This window comes from Silene latifolia, chromosome 2 (genome assembly GCF_048544455.1).
Source record: "Silene latifolia isolate original U9 population chromosome 2, ASM4854445v1, whole genome shotgun sequence".
In the NCBI taxonomy this organism is placed as follows: domain Eukaryota; kingdom Viridiplantae; phylum Streptophyta; class Magnoliopsida; order Caryophyllales; family Caryophyllaceae; genus Silene; species Silene latifolia.
In genome coordinates this window covers 176,371,022-176,381,777 of record NC_133527.1, presented here as the reverse complement: position 1 = coordinate 176,381,777, position 10,756 = coordinate 176,371,022, and positions in this window count along the sequence as shown.

The following is a 10,756-nucleotide window of genomic DNA, read 5'->3' as shown; positions in this document are numbered from 1 at the left end:
TTCAATCAAAATTAAAAGAAAGGATTTGGGTTATAATCACTTAGAGCAAAAGACAAACAAGTCGATGATAATGAATACGGTTAATTAAAAGCTAGGGCCTTCGGGGTCATCAATATGGTTTAGGGGCAAACATGAAGATCAAAAAGGGTCAATGGTGAGAGATTAACCTAAGATGAAGAACCAATGTCTTGGCTATCTTAAAGGTGGCTACTAATTTTCATTAGGTATCACACCCCTCCTAGACACACATCAAGACCCCCAAAAACTTCCATTCCAAGGGAGAATTAAGCAATAATGGAAGAAAGGCAAAAGCTTTCACTTGAGCAAATAAACAAACACCTTGAGTGCAATGAATAGGAAAGTTAAACAATTTCACCAAAGACCAAAATATTCAAAGAATCATGCCCATAAATTCCATAAAGAATCACCCTAAACCCTAGAAGGAATCTACTCACTCATGTTAAAGGGAAATTATGCTAAATAGAGAAGAAAAGCAAACAACACAAGGAGGAGACATGATGAATGTTATAGCAATATCAAAAGACAAGGAAAATGTAAACAAATGATAAACAAGTAAAAGAAAGGAGAGAAATTATACCAACAAAAGGAAAGATGAATGCTTGATTGATTAATGAGAAGGAAAACCCTTCAAAATCCCCAATACAAACTTCAAAGAACAAGAGTAAACTATTGATTCTAACTAACAATTACTAGTTTTACTAAATATTAAGGAAAGATTAAGGAAAGATTAGTGCTTGATTAAGAAAGGATTACAATTAATAAGGAAAGTTCTCAGATCTAGGGTTATGTCGAAAATGAATTAAGGAGGGGGTATTTATAGCTTACAATTGTTTAGGTCGAAAATTACAAAAGAGTTCAAAATGCGGAGAAAGGAGTCTGAGCCGGTGGACCGGCCGCCGGTCATTTGACCGGCACAAAACCCTCTGGAAGTTTTGAGTTCCAATTAAATCATCAGGTATGGCAAGCCGGTGGGCCGGCCGCCGGTCATTTGACCGGCTCCAGGGAGGTGTCTTCAGCCGGCTGACCGGCTGCCGCCTAACCGGCTGGGGCTCCTTCTTCAGGTCTTCAGAAGTCAATGTAAGCTAGTAGGACTCTCAGCCGGTGGACCGGCTGCCGGCCGACCGGCCGGGAGTCCTTCTTCTCTTCGATTCACTCTTCTTCTCTTCACTTCACTCCCCTCTTCTAAGCTTCCCTTGAAAGTTCAACACCTAGCTCCCTTAGCCCTCTTCCTTATGCAAAAATCTGCAGTGAGGCATATAAATTTCATAGTACGGGCTAAAGCTACAAAACGGGGCTAAAAAGGGTCAAAACCCGCATGTGATCGGGAAATATGCAAAGAAAAGAAAGGTGAAATAGACACAAAATGGGGACTCATCAACCTCCCCACACTTAACTCTTACTCGTCCTCGAGTAAGTCCTAAATCAATGCAAAAGTCGCTACTATAATAGATAAGGAGAGTGGGTGCACAATATAAGCATCACTCAACTAGAATACTACCTAAGCCGATTGAGTATTAGCGCACTCAACGCCCCTTCAACTCGCAATTTGACACTCATGAGGGAAGAGTGCCCTATTGCAAGGCAAGTTGGGTCTTGCTACAAAATTTTTGATGCAATCATTCAATTAAGCACAAGTCAACATATATGATGCATCACAAAAATCAAACCGCTTTCCTCATCTAAGCGGCCGTTTTACTTTGAACGATTAAAGGTTTTGGTCGGGAGATACCGTCTCATAGTCTTGGCGGGGTGTCAATGCCCTAATAGTGGCTCAAGCAACCGAAATTTGACAACCAAATGCCTAGGAAACAAATTCAAAGGCGGGAAAGGGGGAAACAAAGCCTAACCTTCGAGAATCACATGACACACTCAAGATTCAACCAAAATGACCCATGACTAAGGGGACCAAGACCACCGACTTCCTCACGGTTTTCACTAATCTCTCATTTTGTTTTTGGAACGGGTGATTTTTGTGCAAAAAGTAACCAAAATCACTCATCTACTCGACTCGTGAGACATGCCCGCAATCTAACATGGAATCTTTTCCTACAAGACCATTAATGAGATGCAAAAAGAGGAAAAATATGCATACAAGAAACAAGGGTTGTAATGGGGTTAGGCGATGGGTCGAAACGGGATTGGTGCAAGCACCGTTATGGATCATTTGGAGCTTAAGATCAAGTAGTTGTCAAAATTTCCCTTTTCTTCCCAACTTATTACAACAAATGAATGAATCAAAAAGAACATGATATTAGTTGCCTAAATCACACAAAAATTTGAAAATCCGACTCATTTGGAAAAACATCATTTCCCCTTTATTTTGCAACGCCTTTTTCTACTCCTTTATTGATGTATAAGGAGTGTTGCTCGGCTTTTTCTTCAACAGACAAAGAATAAGTGCAACGCATTTTTTTTTTCTTTTTCATTACACATTTTTTCTCTTTTTTTTTTTTTTTTTTTTTTTTTTTTTTTTTTTTTTATTTCAAAACCTCTTTATTCAAGGCAAACCAAACTAAACCATCATTCCGACTCAAGTGGATTGTACACATCCACTAAACCAAGACTCAAATCCCTTTCTTCATACTACCAAAACTCATAGACAACTTTCTTGATCAAGGTCGGTTGTTTTTGGGTTGTAGTTAGTATCGTAGGTATCAAATGAAAGGTCAAGACTCAAAAGGGGTGAACAAAATCGGTCCTAGTCTAAAGGGTCGAAAAATTAGGCTTATTTGGCAATGTGAGGCTCAAAAATTGAAACGCAACTTGTTGTTTCAAAATATGCATATAAACGAACATCTCATGGTCTAAAAGGAAAGGACGCCATGCTTGTGCGTCGTGATGTGACATGCCACGCAAGGAGCCTACTCACAATCCTAAGTGGGGGTCGGGTAAGAATGCACGACCCTAGGAGGCTCTAATCCTCACATTTGAGTAGCTAGGTCGAAATCTAGGCCTAGTCTACGGTCTATGGTCTCACAAGGTGGTCAAAACTCTCCGGTCTAGCCTCATTTCCCGTATATAACGAGGGTGTCACAAGGTGCAAGCCAATAGGAGGGGAAAGACAAGGCCAAGACAATATCATCATTGAGGTATCATGCTCCCTTCCTAGACCACATTTATGTACAAACTTGATGCAAAGGGTAAATAAAGCAACAAACACATATTCACAAGATACGAAATGCATTTCTAAGTACTAGCAACATAAATAAACATGCAACAATTGTCTAAACCTAGCAGCACGTAAGCAACACACACCAAGTTCCAAAATGGAACATCCTCATCAACATAGGCTATCCTCCTCCATATATACAACAATTGTAAAAGAAAAGGAATGGAAAAGGAGAAAGAGATAAGAAAGTTTAAACCGAGCGGTCTTCTAGTCTCCTAATGCCTCAAATGTCCCGTATGTGCCTGCGCCACTTGTTAGACAAACATATATATACAATGCAATATTTTTGTAATTTTTGAAAATTTTCAATTTTTAGTCATTTTTTTTGCAATTTTCTCAAATGAACAAGCAAATATATACAAATATATAGACAATATGCACAAAGTGGATATTTCCCTCCCCACACTTGAAATTTACATTGTCCTCAATGGAACAAAGTATAGGGAGAGAATAGGAAAAAGAAACAACGTATTTTTGGTGGTTTTTGAATTTTTGAAAATAAAAATAACATATTTTTGGTATTTTTGATTTTTTTGAAAATAAAAATGCATGCTTTTGTTGTTTTTTTTTTTTTAGGCCCTCCCCACACTTATTTATTTACATGGGAGGGCAATTGAGTGAAATAAAACAACATGTTTTTGGTGGTTTTAGTCATTTTTCAATTTTTTTTGTTGGTTTTTATTGTGAAAATGCAATGCATGCTCTATTCTATATGCAAAATGGAAATACAATGCAAGCTATACTAGATGAATGCAATAACTAAATGCAACAATATATTACAAATTTGAAATCTAATGCAATCCTATATGAATGCAACTAAGTGAATTTCTAACTAAATGCATACAAAATTTAAATATGAATGAGAAAATTTGGATTTAAGGGGGAAAATCATACTTGGCTTTGGATTTTTCAAAGAGGGAGCAAAGATAGGGGCTCATTCAAGATCCGAGCCATAGTCCACTAGCTCGGCACGAGGGGTCTCATCATCAACATCATCGTCTCCATCATCATAATCATTGTCATTGACATCATCATCATCGTCATCAATGGTAACCACACACTTTCCCTTATCACGGCTTTGATCAACAAAGCCGCCTTGATAACCATAGGTTCCAAAACCGCTTCCACTAGCATCAAAATCACTTCTAGGAGCATTAAATCCGCTCCCGCCATACTCAACATTTCCCACATCAAAACTAATATCATCATAAATGCTAGTATCCATCCCTTGCCCACTTCCACTACCTCCTTGGCCACTACCACTACCAACAAACCCTCCTAGGTTGACTTGAGGGTTGAAAGGAGCATCAATAGTGATGTTGGTGTGGTAGCCTCCCGATCCCCCTTGGCTATCATAGCCTCCCCCAAAACCACCGTAGCCACTCCCTTGGTTGAAGTCATATCCTCCACTAGATTGGAAGGAAGGAGCGCTATAGTAGTCGGGGTTTAAGTTGAGGCCCCCATGAATCCCCGGTTGAGTGTACCCTCCATTAGGTAGGTTGAAGTAGGAGGGAAAAGGACCGTCCGGAGGGACCATACGCCGGGAAGCGTAGTCTTCATAGAGAGGGTAGTTGCCGAGAGCTTGATCCACGTAGATCCGATCAATTTTTTGGTGGGCTCGGCCTAAGGAGTCGTCGACTTGTTCAAAGCGTTTGTCGACGTGGGTGCGGAAGTCTTCCAAAGAGGATTGCACCTTTCCAATCCCAAGGTTCATGCCCTCCATGAGCTCCCAAATCTTAGGATCAATGGGTTGGTGTAGACACCTCGTTTCTGCACCCCTCGCAAACCACCCGGTGATGATTGGGCCGCATGTTTGATTCGCGGAACGATTTGTGACAGTTCGTAAGATTATCGTCAAGTGTTTGCTCGAATATTAATGTCAACCTCTTAGTTGTCATCTACGTCCGGATACGGTCGTTTTGGCAGTAATTAGAGTACATTCGGAGTCCGGGTCAAAAACCGTCTCCATTTTCTCGATAGTTTAAATCCCGAGTCGAATGTTCGGAATGTTCCGATATTTCTATTCCATATTTCACAAATTTTATCTTTTGGCAAATAATATCCCGTAATATTCAAAAGATAATCGAATTATTTCCGTCCTACCATAACTCAAACGCGGAAATCTTTCTTCAAAGAGGAAACCTCCTGGGAATAGACGCAGCAGTCTTTGCGCCTCTTCCAAGGGACGCAGTGGCTGCTGCGCCTCTTCCCAGGCCCTTCTTTGCATGATTTACGTATCTTTTTTATATCTTTCTGAGATTCACTTCCAAAGAGTCTCCGAAACCCTATTCCTCCGTGTGATTAGTATAAATAGGAGCCTTCGTTCCTCATATTTCTCACGCGAGTGTCCGCCCTTCTCTTCTCCCTTTGCATTCTAGACTTCGTTCTTACTAATTGGCGCCTACGTGCTTGGACTTCCGACCACGTAAGCTCGGATCTTTCCGGGTACCAGCCTCTCCGTTGCATGACCGACCAATTTGACCAACTACACTCAATCAATCTAAATTAATCAATCGTTTTCCTCTTACGAGGGCACTCTTTCATTGCATTCGCGTCGAGCATTCACTAATCGATATCTTAGTTCATCTCGTTCCGTCAACATGTAAGTCTGAGGGTGTATAATTCCTCTTTATTTATCGTATTTTATTTATTGAATCATCGTTGTAAGATTTATGTCGAAAACATCTAATTAAAACCGATTTCTAAAACCATCTTTTAAAAACCTGTTTTTGCGGATTTCCAGTAGACAGACGTCGAGAAAAGACGCAGCAACTGCTGCGCCTCTTCGAAGGAGCGCAGTTCCTGCTGCGCCTCTTCGTGAGGCTGCCGCAGTTCCTGCTTCTTTTCTTCTTCTTCGTCTTCTGTTATTCCGTCTTTCTTATTTATTTCGATTGTTTGTCTTTAATAATTCGTTCGCATAATAATTCACATGTATTATATTCATCATCATTAATTCACATGCTTTAATTGTTGTAAATCCGACTTAAATCTCAAGTAATCAATATTTGCGGGTTTTCGTCATTAAATATCCAATCCGAGTTTTAGAGATTCGATTTCGTCATATTGAGTTTCTGGAATTTACCTTTGGTATATTTTGCATCCATATTCATCATTAATTCGTCATTAATTCATCATGTTTAGTCTAATTATTTAATTAGTTTGTTTAGTTGTTTATTGATTCATTCATTAACATCGTCCCTTCATGTAATTAATCCCTTTTAATTTCCGTCTCATCCATGTTTTACTGTTTTTATGACTAATTCATATGTAATTAATCCATTAAATCACTTTCATCCGAGTAATATTATCAATTAACCATTAAAATCATCAATTGACATTAACGATTTGCAGTTCCGGCTTCACAGCCAGAACTCACCCTTGGAACAGACGCAAAGAATCGTTGCGCCTCTTCCGAGGGCGCGATCTCTCTGCTTGCTGTTCCAGGTTGAGTTCTGTCTCTGAACTCTTTTCTGCCTTGACCTAGTTTATTTAGCCTACGTAATCAACTAACTAATATTCGTAATATCACCTGACTTCTGTTCGTTAATTTATTTATTTATTTCTTTTATTTCTTTTATTCCTTTTTCTCAAATTATCCGTTTTAAGGGTATTTTCGACATAAATCATCTAATCCGTTGTAATTAATGTAATTTTCAATTAATGTAATTTTTATTATTGTATTTCTTTTATTGCTTGAATGTCTTCACACATGTAAATCAATATTAAATCCCAACTCCGACCCAATTGTATGATTAATTAATTGTTCAACCGACCTAGTCTAATTCTTCACATGTTAGGATTAATCTATGGATGTTGCATTGCATGCATACAATCGACGATATATCAAGTACGAATAACTTCCCTAATCATTAGTAGAGGCCGCTATCGAGGCGGGCGGGATTAGGTGTTCGATCAAAAGAGCTTCCTAATACGTACCCTCACCCCTTACTCCAGATCTCCGTGAGCACCCGTGTTCATTGGCATCCACGAGAGTCATTCTAGACATAGAATGCTAAGGGTAACGATTGCTTAGTGTTCATGTCACTACTTTGTGTCTTGACATGACACGAGGTATTCGAACGGTTCCAATTTCCCATAAAAATTGGTGGCGACTCCATACAAAATGCAAACGCTTGTTTTCGTTTCTCACCAAGCGCCCCCGTGGGCGGCCCGTCGTCCACGGTTTGGCGACTCACTGGGATAATACACTTACGTGTACCCAAGGGTGAAACTTGAACAAGGTTAGGGAATAGTTTGTACAAGACAATTGTCGGTTTTCATAACTCGGTCTTCCTAGATCGTTTAATTCGGCCTTCCTAGGCCCAACCCAACCCATTCGACCAATCGTCCCGTCTAAACGGTCCTAATTCTTATTTGGGCCTAAGGATGGATAGCGATTGACGTCACCCATACCATGATGCTTACTCTTGTTTGTATCAAGGGCCTTCACTACTTGAGGAAATGGACTAGGAATCGGCCTTACTCTTGTTTGGCACGAGCCTCTCCACAGACTTCGGGTTTGATGGTTCGGTATGGCAACCCACCCTTTAAACCAAAACCCTTCTAAATGCACTCAGCATCCCGTTATAATGCTTGTATAAATGTGTAAACCTTACGTGATCACCATTTCTAAACCATGACGAATTTTCAAAAAAATCAAAACCCTTTTTCAAACAAGAATTTCGAAATAGGCCATTTGATTAGCGCAAAATCCGGTCAAAACTCTGTCCGTTTGTCAAGTCAAAATTCGGGCCACAAGCCCATTTCAAAACCTCACTTCGAGTCCACTCCTGCAACTACACTACAGTTGGCTAGGACACACATTTTCAAAGACCTTGTCTTTCTTCAAAACTCACTCAACACAAGTGGCACACACCCACTTCACGAGTCCAAAACTTTTCTTCTTTTAGCAAGTGTGATAGAATGGTCGATCGTGTTTTGATTCGTCGCCAATCTCTTATCCAGTTTCCAAGATGCCTGGGTCAAGTGATGAAACAAACCTCCAGCAAATTCAAGAAAGTAATTATCGAATCCTAGCCGCGATAGCCCAAATGCAAATCACTCAAGAACAAACCTATGATCGCATTGAACTTATCGAAGGCCGTATCTTTGATGTAGAGGGAAAGCTGCCTCCCCCTCAAGGTGGAGTACTACAATTTTCTGATGACGAGTCTAAAGATGAGAATCCTGCCCTAGGGACAACCGTAGCTGAGAAAAGACTCCAATACCTAGAGGAACAATTGATGTACCTTAAGGGGGATGACATCTATAGGGAAAACAATCGCAAGTATGAAGCCGTCAATTCCAAATTGCCCACTAACTTTAGCATGACGGATATCCCTAAGTTTAAAGGACATGAGAACCCTTTGAACCACATCCGCGCCTTCAAGGACTACATGTCTATCAAAGGCATCAAACCCGAGATGTTCTTAAGGATTTTTCCTTCATCTCTTGACACCATTCCGAAGCAATGGTTCTACACTTTGGATCACAAAAAGGTCGCTACATGGGAAGACGCCGCAATCGAATTCTCAAAACAATACGCGGATAATGCCGAGATCCAAGTCAACATGCGTACCCTAGAGGCTCTTACCCAAAATGACAAAGAAGGATTCACCGACTTCCTAAGTAGGTGGAGGAAGACTAGTACTCAACTAGTTGAACGCCCGGATAAGGCCACCCTCGTGGAAAAGTTCGTGGATAATCTCAAGCCCGTATATGCCAACCATTTGAGATATCAAAACATCAAGACTTTCAAGGACTTAACCGTACTAGGGACACGAATTGAAGATGACATCCGCAAAGGACTCTTGTCCAAAACGGTAGGTCGAGGATATCAAGGGTCCACAAGTCGTTCCTACGGCTCTACTAGCAAGACCGACGAAGTTAACCTTCTCGAGCCATCCAAGAAAACTAGCCCACTAAGGAAGTTCACGAACCTTGGGGATACATACTCCAACGCTCTAAAAAGGCTAATGAAGCAAGGTAAACTCCAACCCATTGGACCTACTCCCGAACCTGAAAAGAAGTCCAAATTCTGGGATGAAAACTCCTACTGTGAATACCATAGGGGCAAAGGGCACGACACAGAAAAATGCTACAAGTTAAAACACGTGCTTCAAGATATGATCGAAGATGGTCGGCTTCCAATCCCACCAGGAGGTAAGCCCAACAACACTCAGAATCCTCTTGGAGTTCTAGTGATTACGAGTGACGAATCTACCTTAGATTGCTCACATCTCATTTCTCCCACCGAAAATGAAATTCATGCAATTGAGAAAGAAAGGCTCTACTCTACCATCTCTCCTACCATTTCCGACTTCATCGCATGGGCAAGGAGTGTAGATAGACAAGTGCGGGAATTAGAAAACATGGTAACGACCTTACGCGATCCCAATGCAACACCTAAAGAACGTGTACCATTGATCTTCTCTCAGAATGCCACTATGCAAGAAGTAGTCGCCGTGGTCGATGGACTAGTCGATCAAATCATACAACTAGAAAGTGATATCATGAGAATGAAAGAACTAGCTACAGTCAATGGGGTCTGGGCCGATGACGATGAAGACGAATACCTCATTGAAAACTCCTTAGTCAAGGAAATAGTCCAAAATGGCGAAGACCAAGATGTGGATCACCTAACTCGTTCGGGTCGTCCATATCAAAGCACTACTCAAAACGGTCCAGCCAACGTCATCACGCCAAATGATAACGAGGACGACCCCACTGATCATTTGCTCAAGCAATTACAGAAAACCAAGGCTGATCTTTCAGTCTGGCAACTAGTGGCAAGCTCATTTCCGCATCGCCAAGCTTTACTGCAAGCTTTGGCCAAATTGAATGTAGCACATAACTCCACTCCTGAAGATGTGGTCAACTTGGTCTTCCAAGAACCACCGAGGCTAAGTAATCCTATTACTTTCTCAGATGAAGACTTGCCACCTTTTGGCGATAGTCACAACCTTGCTCTATACATCACTGTCATCTGTCTAAAGAAGAATGTGCCAATGACTTTGGTAGATGATGGCTCCGCGGTCAACGTCATACCCCTCAAAACGGCATACAAACTAGGCATGAAGGAGTCGGATTGGACTCCCACCAATCAAGGTGTACGGGCATATGACGGTACACGACGAAAAGTGGTTGGACTTGCTAGCCTAACCATAGCCACGGGACCAATCGAGCGAAAGGCTAATTTCCAAATAGTGGACATCGAAGCTTCATTCAACATACTTTTGGGAAGGCCTTGGATTCACGCTTCCAAAGCGGTAACATCCACCCTCCATCAAAAGATCAAGATCCCACTAAATGGTAAAGTTGTGACGATCCCTTCGTCACCCATCAAGGCGATAATTGAGAAGCAATCAAACAACCAAGTCCTTGCGGATCCCATATACGAACTTGGGGGCTTCCAAAGTGTGAGCGTCATAGAAAGTGAGTTGGCACCCTTATACTATAATCCCTACTCCAACTTGGTGGTCAACCACATACTCAAATCTCAGGGATACTTCCCTGGAATGCCTTTGAACCCAATCCGGAAGAACACCTTCGCACCATACAAGAAAG